The sequence below is a fragment of the Trichosurus vulpecula genome, chromosome 1 (genome assembly GCF_011100635.1).
Source record: "Trichosurus vulpecula isolate mTriVul1 chromosome 1, mTriVul1.pri, whole genome shotgun sequence".
Taxonomy (NCBI): domain Eukaryota; kingdom Metazoa; phylum Chordata; class Mammalia; order Diprotodontia; family Phalangeridae; genus Trichosurus; species Trichosurus vulpecula.
In genome coordinates, this window is record NC_050573.1 from 88,692,860 (window position 1) to 88,715,302 (window position 22,443).

General features: G+C 40.6%; 1 non-coding gene across 1 annotated transcript; it reads left to right on the forward strand.

Moving 5' to 3' along the window:
* Positions 1–19,399: 19,399 nt before the first annotated feature.
* Positions 19,400–19,506, forward strand: LOC118835009. Its single transcript, XR_005009376.1, has one exon. It is a non-coding gene; the product is annotated as a U6 spliceosomal RNA (small nuclear RNA).
* The last annotated feature ends 2,937 nt before the right edge of the window (positions 19,507–22,443 follow it).

The window sequence follows — 22,443 nt, forward strand, 5'->3', positions numbered from 1 at the left end:
TTAAGTGCAAGGAGTACAAACAGAAGCAGAAATTATAGAGATAGAAAAAATACTAACAAAATTCATCTGGAAGAACAAAACGTCCAGAATATCAAGGGAATTAATGAAAAGAAATGCTAGGGAAGGTGGCCTATACAAGATCTTAAATTGTACTAGAGCAGCAAAAATCAAAATTACTTGGTATTGGATAAGAAATAGGGTGCTGTATCAGTGGAATAGGTTAGGTATACAAGACACAGTAGTCAATGACTATAGCAATCCACTGTTTGATAAACCCAAAGACTCCAGCTTCTGGGATAAGAACTCACTATTTGACCAAAACTACTGGGAAAACTGGAAAATAGTATGACAGAAACTCACCATAGACCAACAACTTACACCCTATACCATGATGAAGTCAAAATGGGTACATGATTTAGATATAAAGGCTGATACTATAAGCAATTTGGGAGAGCAAGGAATATTTTACATGTCAGACTTATGGACAATGGATGAATTTATGACCAAACAAGAGATAGAGAACATTATGAAATGCAAAATGGATAATTTTGATTAAATTAAATTGAAAAGTTGTTGCACAAAGTCAGTGCAACCAAGATTAGAAGCAGAAAACTGGGAGACAATTTTTACAACCACTGTCTCTGATGAAGGCCTCATTTCTTTTTTTTTTGTTTTTTTGGCAGGACAATTGGGGTTAAGTGACTTGCCCAGGGTCACAAAGCTAGTACATGTGTCAAGTGTCTGAGGCTGGATTTGAACTCAGGTCCTCCTGACTCCAGGGCCATTGCTCTACTCATTGCACCACCTAGGTGCCCCTAAAGGCCTTATTTCTAAAACATATAGAGAACTGAGTCAAATTTATAAGAATACAAGTCATTCCTCAATTGATTAATGGTCAAAGGATATGAACAAGCAGTTTTCAGAGGAAGAAATCAAAGCTATCTATAATCATATGAAAATGCTCTAAATTACTATTGATTAGAGAGATACAAATCAAAACAACTCTAAGGTACCACATCACACCTATCAGATTGGCTAACATGATAAACAGGAAAATGATAAATGTTGGAGAAGATGTAGGAAAATTTGGAATGCTAATACATTGTTGGTGGAGTTGTGAACTGATCCAATCATTCTGGAGAGAAATTTAGAACTATGCACAAAAGGGCTATAAAACTATGCATACCCAGGGCAGCTCAGTGGCCCAGTGAGTAGAGCACTGGCCCTGGAGTCAGGAAGACCTGAATTCAAATCCAGCCTCAAACACTTGACATGTATTAGCTGCGTGACCTTGGCCAAATCACTTAACCCCAATAGCCCTGCTAAAAAACCAAAAAATAAATAAAAAACTATGCATACCCTTTGACCCAGCAATAGCACTTCTAGGGCTATATACCAAAGAGATCATAAAAATAGGAAAAGGTCCCACATGTACAAAACTATTTGTAGCAGCTCTTTTTGTGGTGGTCAAGGACTGGAAATTGAGGGGATGCCCATCAATTGGGGAATGGCTGAACAAGTTGTTGTATACGAATATAATGGAATGTTACATAAGAAATAATGAGCAGGCTGACTTCAGGAAAACCTGGAAAGACTTATATGAACTGATGCTGAGTGAAGTGAGCAGCACCAGGAGAACACTGTACACAGTAACAGCCACACTGTTTGAGAACTGATTTTGATATCGACTTAGACCTTCTCAGCGATTCAAGGTCCTAAAACATTTCCAAAATACTTATGATGGAAAATGCTATCCACATCCACAGAAAGACCATGAAGTCATGGAGTCGGAATGCAAAGTGAAGCAGATTCTTTTCTCTTTTGTTTTGTTTTCTTTTTCATGGTTTCTCCTATTTGTCATAATTCTTCTATGCAACCTGACTAATGTGAAGATGTTTTTAGTAGTAATGTATGTATAGAGCATATATCAGATTGCATGCAGTCTTGGGGAGGAAAGGGGAAGAGAGGGGGAGAAAATTTAAAATTTATGGAAATGAATGTTGGAATCAGAAAATAAATCAAATGTTATAAAAAAGAGTTCAGATAAGATTAAGTAACATAAAATTACAGTACACTCAATCAGCATAGCTGCACAACTTGTTTTTTTCATCAGTATCCGGAAGCACCTGAACATGAGCAGAAAAAGAATGGATGACCAAAATAATCCAGAATTGGGTTTTGGAAAAGTCTGAGCAGTGGTAAGATAAGGGGTAGAGAAAGGGATCAGAGGCTAGAACACAGGGTAAAGTTTACCTAGTTAAATAATGGGTTAAGATTTCAAAGAGTGGAATGTGAGTCCAGAGAAGAGGTCATAGTGTAGGAAAGTAGGGAGGGGCAAATGACTATACACTGCAGTGAAGAAAGATTTAAGTTTTGGAGACTTAAGGCATAAAGGGAAAGAGGAGAGCAAGAGGCTATAGTCAGAGGAATTCCAAAGTTATAGTTCGTGGAGGTGGGACAATTATAGGTGATATTAACATTAAAGTTATGGTTCTTATGGCTACTCTTGTGTGTAGCTGGAGTGGAGTAGAGGGGACTTGAGTTTGATGGACTGGAAAGCAATGATAATTAAGGGCTTATCACCATGTGAAATACTGTCCCATATTTTAAAGGTGGATGTCAGAAAGGAGAAGACTGAATCAAATACTGCTGATTTCTTTTGGAAAGGAGAGAGAGTGACATAAGCAGCAGGCAGAGAATATACACCAGGATCTGGATAGGATGGCAATCTGAACTAAGTAAACCTCAAAACAGGAAAGGTTGTAGTAGGGGAAGAGGTGGAAGCTATGATGAGAATTAATAAGCATAATTATTCCTCCTGGCTCATATGTTGGGGTTTATGAGTAAAGGCGCATCCAGTGAAAGAGGAGGCCAAGGATTCATGGTCACCTTGGTGGGCAGAAAAGACTTCTGTGGTTGCAAGGATAGAGAAGGAAGAGATCTGATATGAAGGGCAGCTTGTTACCAATAGAACAGGTAGTGTAGAGGGCACAATAGAAGAGAAGGTTAGAGTAGCACAGGGATAAAGGTAGAAAAAGGTTTACACAAACAGATATGAGGGAGCAGGAAATGTTGACCGAGCCAGCTTGTAACTCAGAATCACAAGAGTTGTGACTGGAGCCTTATGAGAGTTGGTGGCCATGCCTTTCATGCTATCAGTGACACTACTGAATTCATTATCCATCCTGGAGCAATAGGTAAAACAAACAAACAAAATGTGTGTGTGTGTGTGTGTGTGTGTGTGTGTGTGTTGGGGAAAAATTGGGAGAGAGGAAGCACACACATACATGGCAACAGCAGATGTAGCGTCAATGATCCTTCCTGGTGTTTAAAAGAAAGGAGTGAGAGGAGGTACACTTTCCAGGGATGAGGAAGACATAGTGCCTCTGCCCTGTGAGACTATATCTGGATTATGTTTATCAGTTGTAGGTGCCAGTTTTCTATATCTATTTGTGGACTCTTGTTAGTCTTTTTTAATCATGTTTTCTTTGGGGCAAAATAAAAGCTGTCCTGTATTTATATGCATTTGGTACTATAAATGTTTTAATGGGACCCGTTTATCACCTACATTTGGGGATACTTAGACATGAGCTATACCTTAAGTATATGAGATTTTTCTTGATCAATTCTAGGTGGGCAGAATTAATGGATCAGAGAGAAAATACAAATGGGTCTGGTTTGTATAAATAATGAATCCACTGAAGCAGTCGTGTTATTCAAATACACACTGCGCATTTCTACTACACCTTTTACATAACTTTAAAAAGTGAAACTTGGAATACATGACACTACTTTAGAGCATTTGTTATTCCCATTATTTGGGACCGTCATTTTGGGACAGGCCCCAACTATCAAACCTAGGTCATTGAAAAGAGGTTGAGTGGGTTACATGCTAATGTCTGTGAGGATGTACTTCCTAAACCTTATATAAACATCTCTAATTCTTTTAACTGCTTATCTTGAGAACTGCTTTCCAGTTCTCTTATCACTCTGAGAATTCCCAATTTCACCAAGGTACTTCTAAAAATGTATCACCCAGACCTGAACACAGAACTCCAAGTGAGATCTGACCAGGGCAAAGCATAGCAGGAACATCAATTCCCTCCTTCCAGACACCATCCTTATCTTAATGCATCTTTGGATGACATAATTTGGGAGGGGGCTATGTGTTGGGGGGAGGAGGAATTTCCATGTCACCTTGTTGGTTCATTAAGTGGAATGGAATAGAAGAGAATCAAATTCATCTGAGCAGAACTGAGAATATTTAAACTGAGACTTTAATGCAACTAGAGAAATCTCAGTCCATGGCCAGAACCCCTGGCTCTGAGGAGATCTTACTCTGGCAGGCAAACCAGCTTGTCATTTTCCGTGGTTCCTATGTTTGGCAGAGTTACAAGACTGTTTGGCTGATGTCTGAAAAGCTTCCGGCTGTTGTTTTCAGTGTCACCATCATTTTGAGTGAATAAAAAAGACACCTTGTCAAGGAATTTCTCATATTTATTCCCCCTCTTAACCAGCTGTTTGCAGCCTTTCCTGGGCAACTTGGAATTGAGATCTTTCAACAAGATACATCCCACCGCCCTCCTTCTTCTGCCCACACACATATCCAAACTTCTTCAAAGGAGCATATCTCTCATGTGGTCCCTCCTTCCGGAGGAAGGAAGATTGAAGTATCCGTACTGATATCCCGGTTTCATGGAGAGAAAAGATTCCTGGTGGAGATTTGCAGGAATCCCTCACAATCAATCAATAAACATTTAAGTGCCTACTATGCACAAGACACTAGGATAAGCACTGAGGATATGAAAAGAGTCAAAAGATAATGCTTACCCTCAAGGAGCTTCCAGTATAATGGCAGAGGGGCAACTTGCAAACAAATATACGCAAACCAAACTATATTCAGGATAAATAGGAAATAATTAACAGAAGGAAGGAATTGGAACTAAGAGAAGTTAGGGACAGAGGTTTATAGAAGGTCAGATTTGAGTTAGGTCTTAAAAGAAGCCAAGGAGTTCAGTAGTTTTAGCGGAAAAGAGACAGCATCTCAAACGTGAAGGACAGCCAGAGAAAATGCCCAGAGACCAAAGATAGAGCACCTTATTTGTAGAACAGCCAGGAGGCCAGTGTCACTAGACTGAATAGTATATGTCAAGGAGTAAGGGGTAAGAAGATTGGGAAAGGACCCAGTGATGAAGGGCTTTAAATGCCAAACTGAACATTTTGTATTTGGTCTTGGAGGCAATAAGAGGGTACTGGAGTTTATTGAATGGAGGAGTGGGAAGGGGAGCATTTAGTGTGGTTGGACCTGCATTTAAGGAAAATGACTTTAGCAATTAAATGGAGGGTAAATTGAAGTGAGGAGAGACCGGGGGCAGGCACACCTACCATCACACTATTGCAATAATCCAGACATGAGGTTATAAGGGCCTGAACTAGAGTGGAAGTGTTAGAGGACAGAAAGGGGTATATTTGAGAGATGTTGTGAAGGCAAAGTTGACGGGCCTTAGCAGTAGCTTGGATATGGAGGGTAAGAGAAATAGTGAGGAATCCAGGATGACTTCTAGGTTGTGAGCCTGAGGCACTGGGAGTATGGTATTGTTCTCTCCAGTGAAAAAGAAAGTAAGAGTAGGGGAGGTTTGGGCCAGCTAAGTGGTACAGTGAGTAGAGCACTGGCCCTGGAATCAGGAGGACCCTAGTTCAAATCCAGCCTCAGATACTTGGCACACTTACTAGCTGTGTGACCTTGGTCAAGTCACTTAATCTCAATTGCCTTGCCTTCCCCCCTCCAAAAAAAGAGTAGGGGAGGTTTTGGGAGAGGGGAAAAGTAAGTTAAATTTGGATATGTAGAGTTTAAGATGTCTACTGGACCTCCACATTCAAGATGTCAGAAAAGCAATTGGAGATGCTAGATTAGAGGTCAGCAGAAAGATTAGGTCAGGATAGGTAGATTTGAGAATAATCATCATATTGTCCTAAATCCAACTAAATCCAGGGGCTAATGAGATCACCAAGTGAAGTAGTATGGTGGGAGGAGAGAAGAGGGTCCAGGACAGAACCCTAAAGGGCTCCTGCAGTTATAGGGAGTGGTCTGGAGGATAGGAGGAAGATCAAGAGAGTGGTGTCCTGAAAACCTAGAGAGAAGAGAATGTCAAGGAAGGAGGAGAGAGTGAACAATCATGTCAAAGGCTACAGAGAGGTCATGGAGAATGAGGATTGTAAAAAAGCCCACTGGATCTGACAACTAAGGCATCATTAGTAAATTTGAAGAAAGCAGGAATGACAAGAAGAAAGTGAGAAGAGAGAAAGTGGAGGGAACTATTGTAGATTGCCTTTGTGAGGAGTACAGCTACAAAGGGCAGAAGAGATATAAAATGATAGTTAGCAGGGATGAAAGAATCAACTGAGGGGTTTTTTTTCAGAATAGGGGAGATAAGGGCATGTTTGTAAGTAGTAGGGAAGCAGGCAGTAGACAAGGAGAGACTGAAAATAAGTGAACGTGTGGGCATGACAGAGGGGAAAATCTGCTGGAGGAGATGAGATGGAATAGGATTGCTTGAATAATTAGAGAGATTAGCCTTAGTAAAGAGTAAGGCCACTTCATCATGTGAGACAAGGGTGAGGTAGTCCATAACATATTCTGATGAAAATGTTACCTACATTTCACCCTCCATTGATACACATATAAGTCACAGAAATCTGGAAAGTGAAATCTGGCCATGTCTCCACTCACTGAGTTGCCACATCACCTTGGTCAAGCCACTTCTCTCTAGGTCCCTGCCTTCTGATCTTAAAAAACAATTGAATTTGAAGTAAATCAGGGATTCTTGAGTTTATTTTTATTTGTGTGTGTGTGTGTGTGTGTGTGTGTGTGTGTGTGTGTGTGTGTGTGTGTGTGATGGACCTTTTTGGCAACTGATAAAGCCAATAGATAGACCCCCTTCACTGCTTTACTGAATAATGCTTTTAAGTTTATAAAATAAAATACATAAATTTAAAAGGAAACCAAGACTAATGAAAATAAAAGTATAATTTTTTTAAATATCTAAATTCATGGACCACCTGAAATATGTAGTCTCCTTGAAGGTCTGCAGACTATAGGTTAAGAACTCCTGAAGCAAATGATCTCTCAAGTCCCCAATATCTCTTACATTCTAGAAAGCTATGATAAAGTAGATGTTTCCTTTCCCCGTTTACTTCAGGTCTGAGTGCAATCTTTGAAACCCATTCTAATCCCAAAATCCTGTTATGAATTCCCTGACCTTAGCCACCAATTGTCTATGATATCTGTAAATCCTGTGTGGCCTCTCCCAAGGACATTCGCATTTGGAAACTTATCTGTGACTGACAAATGAAAGGTTTTATTCAACGAGGAGTCATAAATACTAAAACACTTTCCCTTCCCTTCTCCCAATTAATCTTCACAATTGTCCTTTCAGGTAGGCAAGAGAGTAATATTCATCTCTGTTTTACAGATGAAGAAAGAGAAACACAATAATAGTTAACATTTATGTAGTGCTTTAAGGCTTACAAAGGGCTCTACATCTATTACCTGATTTGATCCTTACAACAATCCTGGCAGGTAGCTGCTATTATGATCCTCATTATACAAGGTGTTCCTAAAGTCTGGACATATAGGCAAAAATGCATATTTTCAAGAAATGAAATAAATGAAATTTTCAACCACATTTTATTTAATCAGAATATTAACAAATAACATCTTCAATATGATTTCTATCATTTGTGATGCAAAGGTTGATGTGCTTTGCAAGATTCACATGAACTCGATGAAATAACTCCACATTACCATCAATTTTAGCACATTCACTTTTTCAATCAAGTGTGTTTCATCTGTAATTTTCATTGAGTACACCTTCTCCTTTAGCATACCCCAGAAAAAGAAGTCAAGGGGACTAAGGACTGTTAATACTCCAAATGTTTCAAAATATGCATTTTTGCCTGTGTGTCCAGACTTTAGGGACACCCTGTATAGTTGAGGAAGCTGAGGCAAATAAAGGTTAAGTAACTTACCCAGAGTCATGCCGCTGGTAAATATTTGAGGCCAGATTTGAATTCAACTCCTAACCTGGTAAACATTGTACCATCTAACAGTGCCCACCTAGCAGGGTAGTTGGAAGAATTTTTTTTTTTTAAAAGGCACATACAGAGATTCAAAAACTTAAAAATATGATACAAATGTGAGATACTGTTGCTGGGCTGGGCTGCCTTTATTTTACAGATGTATGGAATTTTAGATAGAATGGAGCATATCAGAACTAGAAATAACATTCATGAGGCAGAGCCAAGATGGCAGCAGGAAAGCAGGGACCTGCTTAAGCTCCCCCCACCCCACCAAATCCCTCCAAACACCTGCAGAAAATGTCTCTGAACAAATTCTAAAGCTGCAGAACCTACAAAATAGCAGAGGGAAACAGATCTCCAGCCCAGGATAACCTGGATGGTCTCTGGGAAGGGTCTATCACATGGTGCTGAGAGCAGAGGGCAGCCCAGTGTGGGCCACACTGGGGCAGACCAGACCCTGAGTCAGCCAGCTGGAAGAGGCCTTGGGGACATGAAACAGTGAGCTGTGGCAGTTACAAGACTTCTCAACCCACAAACACCAAAGAGCAGGTTAGGGGGAAACTACGGGATTGCGTTCAGAGAGGTCCAGCCGCCAGCTCTGGGGGTGGAGGAGGCTGTGCAGCAGCAGTGGTAGCAACAGCAGGAAGCTCCTGAGCCTGCCTCCAGAGCACCAGCATCAGCAGCTTCCCGATTCCCTGGCTCACATGGTGGGAAGAATTTAGCAGCAGATCAGAGGGGGAATACATGGTGAGCTTTGTGGGCACAAATGTAGATTCTCTTGCTGTGCCCTGCTTGGATTTGAATTGCAGTCCTGATAGGTGGTTCTTGGGGAAGGAGGAGCTCTGCTGTGACAGAGCCTGGGGTGACGGTGGAGTAGAAGTAGCTCTGAAAACAGCAGTGCTTGGACCCTAAAGCTTGGAACAAAGTGCTCTCTACTCTACAAGTAGTCTTATCCTGACAAAAAGCTCAACAGTCAAGTAGTTGGCTGGGAACATGAACAGGCAGTGAAAACAAAATTAGATGCAAACTCAAACTCTAGATTCCTTTTTTGGTGATGAAGAAGATCAAATCATACAGCCAGAAGAAGTCAACAAAGGCAAAGAGCCTACATCAAAAGCCTCCAAGAAAGATATGAATTGGGCTCAGGCCATGGAAGAGCTCAAAAAGCATTTGGAAAAGCAAGTAAAAGAAGTAGAGGAAAAATTGGGAAGAAAAATGAGAGTGATGCAAGAAAACAATGAAAAACAAGTCAACCACTTGCTAAAGGAGAACAAAAAATATTGAAGAAAATAACACCTTAAAGAATAGACTAACCCAAATGGCAAAAGAGCTCCAAAAAGCCAATGAGGAGAAGAATGCCTTGAAAGGCAGAATCAGCCAAATGGAAAAGGAGGTCCAAAAGACCACTGAAGAAAATACCACCTTAAAAATTACATTGGAGCAAGTGGAAGCTAATGACTTTATGAGAAATCAAGACATTATGAAATGGAACCAAAGGAATGAAAAAATGGAAGACAATGTGAAGTATCTCATTGGAAAAACCACTGAACTGGAAAATAGATCCAGGAGAGATAATTTAAAAATTATTGGATTACCTGAAAGCCATGATCAAAAAAAGAGCCTAGACATCATCTTTCAAGAAATTATCAAGGAAAACTGCCCTGATATTCTAGAACCAGAGGGTAAAATAGAAATTGAAAGAATACATTGATCGCTTCTTGAAAATGATCCCAAAAAGAAAACTCCTAGGAATATTGTCACCAAATTCCAAAGTTTCCAGGTTGAGGAGAAAATATAGCAAGCAGCCAGAAAGAAACAATTTGAATAATGTGGAAACACAATCAGAATAATAAAAGATCTAGCAGATTCTACATTAAGGGATTGAAGGTCTTGGAATATGATATTCTGGAGGTCAAAGGAGCTAGGATTAAAACCAATAATCATCTACCCAGAAAAACTGAGTATCATACTCCAAGGCAAAATATGGATTTTCAATAAAATAGAGGACTTTCAAGCTTTCTCAATGAAAAGACCAGAGCTGAATAGAAAATTTGACTTTCAAATACAAGAATCAAGAGAGGCATGAAAAGGTAAACAAGAAAGAGAATTCATAAGAGACTTACTAAAGTTTAACTGTTATGTGTACATTCCTACATGGAAAGATGGTGTGTGTAATTCAGGAGACCTTTCTCAGTATTAGGGGAGTTGAAGGGAATATAGACAGAGGGCACAGGATGAGTTGAAAATGAAGGGATGATCTAAAAACCTCAAATAAATGTAAGGGGTGAGAGAGGAATGTATTGAGAGAGGGACAAAGGGAGAGATAGAACGGGGTAAATTATCTCACATAAAAGTGGCAAGAAAAGCAGTTCCATTGGAAGGGAAGAGGGATCAGGTGAGGGGGAATGAGCAAAAATTACTCTCATCAGATTCAACTTGAGGAGGGAATAACATACACACTCAATTCGGTATCTTACTCCGCAGGAAAGTAAGAGGAAGGAGATAAAAAGGGGGCATGATAGAAGGGAGGGCAGATAGGGGAGGAGGTAATTGAAAGAAAACATATTTGAAAAGGGACAGGGTCAAGGGAGAAAACTGAATAAAGGGGGATGGGACAGGATGGATGGAAATATAGTTAGCCTTTCACAACATGAGCATTGTGGAAGTGTTTTGCATAATGATACATGTGTGATCTATGTTGAATTGATTGCCTTCCTAGGGAGGGTGGGTGGGAAGGGAAGAGGGAAGAGAATTTGGAACTCAAAGTTTTGAAAGCAGATTTTTAAAAAAATTAATTTTTTGCATGCAGTTGGAAATAAGATATATAGGGATTGGGGCATAGAAATCTATCCTGCCCTACAAGAAAGTAAGGGAAAAGGGGGTGGGGGGGAATGGGGTAAAAGAGGGGAGGGCTGACTGGGGAACAAGGCAATCAGAATATATGCCATCTTAGAATGGGGGGGAGGGTAGAAATGGGGAAAAAGTCATAACTCAAAATCTTGTGGAAATCAATGTTGAAAACTAAAATATTAAATAAAATATGTACAGAAAAAAGAAATAACATTCATTCACACATTACAAAATCTCAGAGATGTGAGGGACTTCAGTGGTTGTCTCTCTTAGGTTATCTTTAGAGTTTATCTTCCCTCTGTATCGCCTCTCAACCCACCCATTACCAACTCCACAAAATATCTTGCATTTATTCTCACTTCTCTATCTTCATCATCATTAACACTCTATGAAGTTTCATAACACATCATTTCAATTCAACTCTACCCTGTCCAATATATGGCTTATGGTTGCCATATAGAGTTGTCTAGCCACCTATGTCGGAAGCTAGGTGGTACATTGTTGGTCCTAGAGTCAGGAAGTTGTTGCTTTTCAGTCATTTAGTCTTTTTTTTTCATTTGGGAAGTTTTTTGGGAAAGATAATGGAGCAGCTCACTGTTTCCTTTACCAGCTCATTTTACAGATGAGGAAACTGAGGCAAATGAGATTAAATGACTTTCTCAGGGCCACACATCTAGTAAGTGGATGAGGCTGAATTTGAACTCATGAAAATTAGTCTTCTTGATTATAAGATTAGTGCTTTATCCAGGGCACCATCTAGCTGTCCCAACCCTAACCTTGATCAGGAAGACCTCATCTCAAGTCCAGCCTCAGATAAATGTCACACTAACTAACCTAGGGCAGGTCATTTAACCTTTGTCTTAGTTTCCTCAAGTTCCTCAAGTTCCTTAGTTTCCTCATTATTATATGAATAATAATAGTGCCTACATCCCAGAGTTATTGTGAGAATCGAATGAAATAATATTTGCAAAGTACTTAACATAATACTTTGCACATAGTGGGTACTTTATAATTTTTTCCCTTCCTTTCTTATGCATTGACCTCTTCATGATTGTACTCAACTATCTTAAATCTGAAATAGTCAATCTCCCTATTGCCTATCCAGGAATGTTGATTACAGTTTCCCCTGGCATTCAAGGCTCTCTAACATCTGAAGCCATTCAGTAATTTCATTATTAGCTCATTTTCCTCTCTTGTTCACATTCTATGATCCATTGAACCTTCATTGCTTTCTCTGCCTTTGCTCCCATAGTGACTTGTATCCATTTAATTAACTGACTGAAGTTACTCTCCCAGGTTGTGAATATAGTACATACAATTGAGTCCTATGACTACAACTCTAGTTTTTGTTTACTTGTTTGTTTGTATTTCCCACCATATCAAAGTGCCCAGGCTGTATATTATCTCAATTATGTATCTCTCAACATCTAACACAGGGCTTTGCATACAATATAATACTTAGTAAATCCAGGTCAACTATCATGCCCATGATGTTCGTTCACAACATACATGCATACATACATACATACATGCATACATACACACACATACATACACACAGGGTTATCCAGCCTCTGCTTGAAAATTGACTTCCAGGGGTCAGTGAGTCAATCAGTACCTACCAAAGCTTTCAGATCATAGAGCCTAGATGGGATGCTGAAGCTGAAAAGGATCATGACACATAAATCTGGAATGTTAGAGACGTAGTATCTAGGCAAGTCACACCACATTTTGAACTGCCATTTTTTCCTCTATAAAATAAAGAACTCAGACTAGATAATCAAGAAATCATGTTAGGACATAGGATTCATAACATCACAGCCAAGCTACAAAAGACATTAGAATATAAACTGGGAGAGTTGGAAGGGATCCGTGAAACCACTTAACTCAATTCTCTTAGTTTACAAATGAATAAAACTGAAGCTCTGAGAGAAATGGGGATTTTTTTTTCTACCCGGACTTCCCATTTGATTCCCCTTTCTTTTCCCCTTCCACTTATCTTTGAACTTTATTTTGTGTCATAGTCATTTGTGCATATGTCCTTTATTGCCTCTTTTCCTTGCTTATTCCCCCACACATATTCCTTTTCCTCATCCAATTGAAATATTCTTGAAAATAGACCCTGTACCCTATTCATCTTTGTACTGCCAGCATTGGCCAAAACACTTGGTTGCTGCCTAATAAAAGTCCACTGAATTGAATTGATTTGATTGAACAAAATTATTTTAGATTACACATGGAGGCAGGGGCAGAGCTGGAACTCCGACTCAGTTTTATACTAGGATCTCTCAGGAATTGGTCTCAGTTTGTTGTTGCTGTTCTCATTTTTCAATCATGTCTAGCTCTTCGGGATTCCTTTTGGGTTTTTCTGTTTTGTTTTTGTTTTTGGCAATGAAACTGAAGAGCTTTGCCATTTCTTTCTCCAGCTCATTTTACAGAAGAGGAAACTGAAGTCAACAGAGTTAAGTGACTTGCCCAGGGTCAAACAGCTAGAGTCTGAAGCAAGATTTGAACTCAGGAAGATGAATCTTTCTGACTTCAGGCCCAGCACTCTATTCACTGTGTCTACTAGCTCCATCCTTATTACTCTGGGAAAGATGTCAGTCAATTGTTCTATGATTCCATTCACTGTCCCAGTGATTTCCCAAATCAAAACATTCTTCCCTGGCCACCACACCACTGCATGTGTTACATTCCCCTATTAGCTTGTAAACTCCTTGGAGGCAGAGACTGTCTTGTGTTTTGTATTTGACATAGTACTTGATACATATGAGGGCCTAATCTAAGATTTTTATTAATTAATTTGTACACTCATTCATTGATTCTTAAATATGTCTTGAGGGTAATGGGACAGAGTTTCAGACAGATAGTTTGTCAGAGATGTAGCCTAAATGGTACCAGAATGGCCTTATCAACAGAGACTCAGTCCTTATCAGAAAACTGACCCATGGCACTGGGAGAGTTGTTCAGCCCTGCCATAGGACAAAAGCAAAGGTCAAAAGACCAAGGCACCCTGTGATTCCTCGATTGTCTCTCTTAGTCGGGTAGGCCTCCTGGGAAGAGAAGCAAAGACTTGCTCTTAAAAGGAAAACTTCCTCTGCCCCACAATGAAGCTAGGCCTTTACTGAAAGGATCCACACCACAGAAAGGTCTCAATGTTGACCAGCCCAATTATCTACCAGCAAGCAGTGCCTGTCCCTTCCTTCTCTTTTAAATTCTCAGCTACTGCAGCATCAGCATACCTGGGAGACAGCAGTGTAATTGCGAGCAATGTGTTTTCCATGGTCCTCAGGTTTCCATGGGGCTTCTTCAGTGGCAGGACTAAAACTCTTTGGATTTTATCTAGTACTTCCCTATGCATTGAGTTAAACAGAAAAAGGCTAGAAAAAATGTTAAATAATAAAACACAAATATTCAAATTCTGTCCCCTTACATCCAACCTCCCACCCCACCTTTTGTGTTTGTGTGTGCATATATGTGAGTGTGTGTGATATTTTTATGTGTATTGTTTTATTTTATTTTATTTTATTATAACTCTAGGGGCCTTCATATCTGGAAGTGGCTCCAGACTCCTGAGACCTTGGGGAAGGCCTGGAGAAGGGAATGAATGAATGATGCCAAAATTTATGGCAAATCCATGATGAAAGAGAAGTTGTTTGATGCTTGAAGCTGACAATATTTAACATGGAATGAGACAATAGAAGATGTAATTAGAAGATGTATTGCTTTGGCTGCCGGGGAATACATGCAGACACACAACTCCACCATTAAGATGAGCAGTAGACTCTCAAACAAGAGCTGGCTAATGGATTGACTCTAGATTCTAAGGAGGAACTTGAGACTGCTTTGGGACATAAACCTTATGGTGTAGTGGTGTAAGGGGAGCTATGAGACAGGGGCTCTCATTCCAGCTCTGCTACTGATTGGTTGTGCAACCCTGGACAAACGCCTTCTCTTCTCTGGGCCTCAATTTTGTCTTCTATCATGTGAGAATGTTGGATATACCAGTTTCCAGATCAAAAAGGAAAGGATGAGACTGTAGCAGAAAGAGTGAATTTGGGGCTGGAGGCTTAAGTTTCTACTCAATCACTTACTAGATGAGCGATTGGGGGCAAGTTTATTCCAGGAGGTAAAAGGGAGCCACCAGACTTTATTGAATGGGAATATGTTTGTGATATGGTTAGACTTGTGCTTTAGGAAGATCACTTTGACAGTTGAGGGGATGGACTGGAGTAGGTGAGAATGACTTGTGGCAGACCAACCAACCAGTAGGCTATTTCAGTAGTCCAGGTGAGAGGTGATGAGGCCCTCTCCCCCGATGACAGTGTTAGTCAAGAGAAGATATATAGGAGAAATATTATGAAGGGAGAAACAAAAGGACTTGGGGATAGTTTGGCTTTGGGGAGGGGAGTGAGAGAGAGGAAAAGTTGGGGAGGACACATAGGATATGAGCCTTAGTGACTATGAGGACAGTGGCACCTTCAACTATATTAGGGAGAATAGGAAACCACTCTATCTGAACAACAGAGTAATAAACAGCTGTACCTTGGTGTAATACCAAATACACAGTGTAGTTACACATTTGTAATATGGTGACAACAATACCTGCTTTCAATGGGAAGCATTTTGAGGAAAGAGCTTTTCAGACTTTAGAACGCGATTTTAACACGAGTGATTCTTATTCTGGGTTACAGCACTGAGGATCTCTTGGGGCTGGGCTGGGCTGGTCAGGGAAGGCTTCACAGTCTCTGAACTGTGGAGAAAATTTGAAAAGGAGGAGAAGAAATAAAGAGAACTCCCAGGGGCAGAGGGATGGATTGGGTAAAGTCACAGAGATGGGGTTTATGACTGAGGGGCAGTGGAGGGGGGGTGACTCAGCTGGAACAGAAGGCTGGTGTTTGGGAGCTAAGGGATATGAGACTGTCAGAGCATAGCAGAGTCATGTATCTGGCCAAGAAGTAGACTGAAGTTGATATTGGCTTTAGGCTGTGAGATACAGTAAAAAGAGGCCAGAGTTTAGGCTTAGAAGTTCTGGGTACTAATCCCAACTCTGACACTTACTGCGTGACTATGGGCAGGTCATTTAAACCTCTCAGCATCTCAGTTTACCCATTTATTAAACTGTACATTCTACAAGGTCAGGGACTCTGGCTCATCCAAACTTAATATCTTTTACACTGCAGTGTGCACAGTAGGGGCGGACAAAGTGAGGCTGGTGAATTTGCACAGCCCTCCCTCACTTAAATCAAAGTCACCTGCAAGTTATATCATCATTTCCCCAATATCATGGTCCTCTTCGAGAACTAAGGACAAACACAACCTGTGAATAGCCTCTCCTCTCCTTTCCTCTCCTCCCCTCCCTTCCTCTCCTCTCCACTCCTCTTCTCATAGATTGAACAATAGGTCCCTGTCCTCCCAACACAGAGTGAATGTAAGTACTAAATAGTAACTGTTTCTGTTTAGGTCAGGAATCCTGAGGGTCTTCCCTTCCCAGTTTATTTTTTTTGAGTTTTGATTAAAGGATCCATCCTTTGATTTACTCCTTAAAGAGGCCTGTTCACTGAATGACTGGTACCTCACTCAAAGTGAGAACCTGAAAAGACTAGCCTAAAAGGGCCAGGGTCTCCCAATGCATCCTGGGCCATCTCGAGTCTTCCTGATGAGTATCAGGTCACTACATCCAGATGGCTCTGGAGGAGAAAGTGAGGCTGGTGACCTTGCACAGCACCCCCTCACTCAAATCAAAATCACATGCAAGTCAAGTCATAATTTCCCTGATGTCATGGTCCTCTTCGAGAATGAAGGGCAAACACAAGCACACAGTAGGAAGCTAACAAATGTGCATTGTCGGAATGAATTTAATAGCTAAGGATACAGTGCAAAATGTGTTGGTAAGAGAACTGTGTCACTGACAGGGACCACTGAGATCATCACCCAACCTTACCCCACCCTCAACATTGAACTAAAATACACCTCTCTGTAAATGCCACCAACCGCTCTCAGTTCTTCCCTCAAGGGCCAAGAACAACTACTCTGTATTACAGCCCTTCAAAGATTTCAACAGTGGGAACTATTCTTTTTCCTTGATAATTTTCACCAAATGTGCCTAAAGATTATCTCCTTAGGAAACAGAGGAACTAGGAAGAAGTCTGGTAAGAAGTTGTCCTCCATAAGAGCTGAGAAATACTCCATCATTAGACCCCTATGCCCTTGGTATCTGGTGGCACAGTAGTTAGAGTGCTGGCCCTGGAGTCAGGAAGTCCTGAATTTAAATCTGGCCTCAGACACTTACTAGAGGTATTCCCAAGGTTGTGACCTTGGAAAAATCACTTAACCTCTCTTTGCCTCAGTTTCTCAAACTGTAAAATGGAGAAGATACCTACCTTACAGGGTTGTTGTGAAGATCAAGGGAAATAATATTTGTAAAAAGGCTGCTCACAGAGGCAGCACAGTACCTGGCACATAGTAGCTATTGTTCAGTTGTTTGCAGGTGTGTCCAACTCTTTGCAACCCCCTTTGCAGTTTTCTTGGCAGAAATAGTGGAGTGGTTTGCCATTTCCTTCCCCTGCTCATTTTATAGATGAGGAAAATGAGGCAAACAGGGTTGAGTGACTTATCTAGGGTCACATAGCTAGTAAGTGTCAGAGGTCAGATTCAAACTCAGAAAGATAAGTCTTCCTGACTTCAGACTGGCACTCTGTCCACTGTGCCATCTTGCACATAAAAGGTACTACATAAGTGCTCACCCACTTTCCTTTCCTCTATTGTTACCCTTTCTCCATGCCATGTCATCTTTTTGGAGGTCTTCTAGGTAGTACAATGGATAGAATGGTGGGTCTGGAGTTAGGAAGACCTGAGTTCAAATCTCAGCCTCATTTATTGTAAGCTGTATGATCCTTGGCAAGTCCCTTTACTTCTGTCTGCCTTAGTTTCCTCAACTGTAAATGAAGATAATAGAACCTACTTCCCAGAGTCGTTGTGAAAATCAAATTAGAAAATGTCTGTAAGCACAATGCCTGGTACATAGTAAGTAGGCATTTACTAAGTGCTTGTTCCCTATCCTTCTCCTCCCCCTTTCCTCTGTTGTGGGTGAGTGGGGTGGAAAGAACATGATTGTCCTTCTTAAATAACGATCGAGAGTTGCACTGATGAATGGAATAGGTAGCCTTGTATAGACATGAGCTTCCTGCTATTCAAAGTGTTGAAAAAGAGGTGAGATATCAACCTATGAAAAAGATAGCATAAGGAATTCTTACATGAGTTAAGAGATTGGACTAGACAATCTCTGGGACTCCCTCCAGCTCTAGCATTCAGAGTTGATGATTCAATCAGATGTCAAGATACAAACTTTGGGAAAGATGAAAGGTTTCAGTCAAATATATTAGGCATGTGGTATACAACTTAGCTTCAGGACAACTTATGAAATTCTGGACCTTTCTATGTCTTAGTTACTACGCTGACCTGGCTCCATATTGATCACTTGCAATCCTGATGGGACACCATTCATTCATTCATTCATTCATCCATTTGTTCATTCATGCAGAAATTACTTATTAGTCACACCTACAATGAGCAAGACATTATGGCAGGTGCTGGGGAAGATGAAAAGTTTAGAAGGGCATGGCACTTGTCTTCATGGCCCTTAAAGCTTAGGAATATGCCATCAGCAGATAATTATAACATGTAGTATCACACAGTAAGTGCTTTGGAGAGTGATAAAGTGCTACATGAGGTCACAGAGGGAAGGTGATTACTAACTATGGGAATCAGGGTAGATTTCATGGTGGAGGTGGCATAAGGATGGCATGTTAAATGAGAAATAAAAATGAGTTAGAATGCAACATGCAAAGAAGGCAACAAAATGAAGTGGAAAGAGCATCAGGTTTGGAATATGAGGATGTGAGTTCAAATGCTGACTTTGCCACGTTTGAAAAGTGTAACCTTAGGCAAGGAACTTAACTTTTACCTCTCCATTCTTCCTTTTCTGAGGGGTTGGACTAGGTAAACTCAAATATTCTGTCCATCTATGATCTTTGAAGGAGTTTAGGTGCAGGGAGCAAAGGGAACAGAGGCTAGGGACTTCCCCTTTCTCCATTTTTCTTGTATCTCCAATGCTCAGCCCAATGTCTGTCATATAGTATGCATGTTAAAAATTCTTCACTGATTGTATGACCGTCGTGGAGACCATACCACTCAAGAAACACAAACATAAGACATCCTCTCTGGGCATCTCATCGAGCAGGTTGAACACTCAAAGACCTCCAGGAATCTCAAAGATCACAGAGTCTTCAGGGGCTCCCTGGATTGATACTCTTGAATCTCATAAATAATAAAACTGCTTATGCTTATCCCTATAAGTGAATAATCAAGATGGAGTTGGAGAGGGTGACTTAGGGATTAATGGTAGTGGCAGTTTTCAAGTCATCAGGAATCTGATGCAGCTAGAGTCCTTTTTAAATAGATAGAAATAGTGCTTGCTTCAGCAGCACATATACTAAAATTGGAATGATATAGAGAAGATTAGCATGGCCCCTGCACAAGGATGACATGCAGATTCATGAAGCGTTCCATAAAAAATAAATAAATAGATAGATAGATAGATAGATAGATAGAAATGAGAGAGGGACCTGTCTATGATTTTATTGGCATAGATAATTCCATCTACCAAAGCAAGCCACCACTTTCTCTGCCATGTATAATTTTAGCATATATATATAGTACATATAGGCTCTTAGTATACATAGTCTCAAATAAATAACTTTCATGGGGTCACACAGTCAGTATGTGTCAGATTCAGGATTTGAACCCAGAGCTCCATAACCTTAAGTCCAACTCTTTAACACAATGCCAAGCTACCAGATAAAGCAATATAAAAGTATTCATAGATATAAAACACTTGTGGTTAATTACCACCCTCTCCAGAGCATGATTTGGTACCAGTGACATTCCCCAAAATCTGTTCTTGTTCTACCCTTTGCCTGGGCCTCTCTGGAATGATCACTGCTTATTGACAGATTCTAGGATTCTAAGAGTCCACAATTCTGAGATTCGATGAGTATGTGACCATAATTTCTCTGGTTCCAAGAATCTATGAGTCTCAGATTCTGAGGCTTTAATTCAGGGATCTAAAGAGTCTATGAATAGATGATTCTAAAATTCTCTGACTCCAAGTTAACAAGGGACCAAGTTCCAAATAGAGTGGGAGCTATAAATACCTGCTCTCCCTTGCTTGCCTCTAGCCATCATCTGTGTAGCGGAGGCGGAGAGGACAGGGAGCTCTGGATGGAGTTTTCATATTCCCCTGACATTCCCCCTCCCCGTATTTACTTGGCCAGCTGAAGCCAGATCGACTGAAAGACTATTCACTTTTCGGGCACCATTAATCCATGATTAGATATACATCTTTGCTTCCCATCAGGCAGGTAGTGAATTGTGCCATTATGTGGAGGAAAGAGTGTTTTTCAATGATCACTGGGGAGAAAGGGGGGTAAAAAAAAACAACAACAGAAATCCAGTGCCAGGCAGAGAATCAATTTACTCTGAAGAACCCTTGGCCATCCATCTCTGTTTACTAGTAATTTAGGCCTCGGAAGCCAGGCAGACAACAGCTCAAGAAGGCAGCACTCACCAGGGCTTGGGCTGAATAATGCAGCTCTTGAAGGCCAGGGTCATTATCTCTGGAAAGGCTGCTCACAGCCAAGCAGGGCAAGATATATAGTGTCGATGCAAGAAGAGCAATATTTTCATTTCAAATGTGTGTGGAAGGGAGGTGGCGGGTCATAGATCCCCAGAGATGACATCATCATCTATTGCCCTGGTTGGACAGTGCTTTGGGTTGTATTCTGGTTGTGTGGTGTGGGCAGGGCCTGCCTGGGAACCTAAATTATTGAAGGGAAATAGCCCTGGTATAATCACCTATGTCTGTAGATAGAGGCTAATGGTTCCAGAGAATGCAATCTTTGTACTGATTAAAAGTGATCTATTGATACCATAGTGGGTAGGGGGAAGGGAAATGTGTCTTATTTAATCTTTATTCTTCCTTCAATAGTGTTTGGTATACAAGAGAGCAAAAATAGGCCAAAGAAGAAAGAAATTCAGTGCATCAGACCATTTGGAGATGAGGCACACTCCCTTGTGATTTTCAAAAAGGGGGTAGGGGAGGAGTTTCAAGGAAGAAGTTAAAATCAGGCAAATCTATCATTTCTTCCTTAGGTGCCTGGCATAGTCAATGACTAAAGTGATCATCACATCTAAGGAGAAAACTCTACTGAGGAGAAATGTTTGGATCTAAGACATGATCCTCGTGAGAAAACAAACCATAGGCCAAGTTATATCAGGAATTAGAGTTGCTAATGAAAATCAGAAGTCCAAGGGTCAAAGCAGAAATAAGGGCTGAGATTGGAGTGGGTTCAAGTCAGAGAGAATGATTTAGATTCCAAGATTTCCTACTTACCACCTGGGTGGCATTGGGAAAGTCATTTTACCTATCTGGGCTTCACTTTTGTCATCTGTAAAGAAGCTTCTTCCTGCTCTAAATCCTTTGATTTCATCACCATAATTCAGCAGAGAAATAAGGAATTCCATTATCAAAGGTACTGGTAAAAATGAATGTCTGATACCATTTCTTCTAGAAGCTCTAGTCTTTTTGCCATGGGGGGCTCATCCCTATCTTTCTCTACCTCTCCAGGCAATGACTATGTTTACCTTCACCTCAGACCTCTCATTTCCTTCCCACTCAGATTCCTAGGGTCTAGGTTAAAATCAAGTACCTGTGTGACTTTGGATAAAATGACTTAACCTCTCTGATCCTCATGTTAATAGTAAGTCAAAATGGAAGGGGGGAGGTTGACCTAAATGTCCTATTAGATTCCTTCATGCTCCAAATATACAGTATCATGTTTCTATAAACAAACACAATAGACCATAGATGAAGACAGAATGGATTGTTGATGCAGTAGCATGATCAGAGTCAGGGGCACGAGCAGAGATTCCAAGGTCATCTGAGTAGGACTCTCCTACTGGGTGACAAGTCAAAAGATCAGTGTAGAACTCCTAAAGTTGCTCATCTAGACTGTGCATAACCTCCATTAGTCTCTCTAGAGACAGGGAAGACAAACGGAGATAGGTAAAGATGGAGGTGGGTATTGCTATCAGGAACCCATGAACTGTGCCATGTAACTTCTTGGGGCAGAAATCTATGTGAGACAATCAGATGGTCTTTTCAGATAAATTTGATTTAGAGTTGCCTTTTGTTTCCTGTTTATTTCCTGTGATCAAGGTCTCAGGTAATTTATAGCACAGACTGATGCATGGGACTTTCTCATAAACAAGCATAATATAGGAAAATACACATTAGAGGGAAAGATACCCAGTAATATCTGCCCTTAGGACCACATTTCTCTGCTGAATAGTGGTCTCACCTGCCTCTTCCTCTACACCTCCATCCCTCTTTTCCCTTCCTTCCCTCTTTTTTCTCCTATTGTCTCTTTCTCTGTGTCCCTCTTTCTCTCTGTC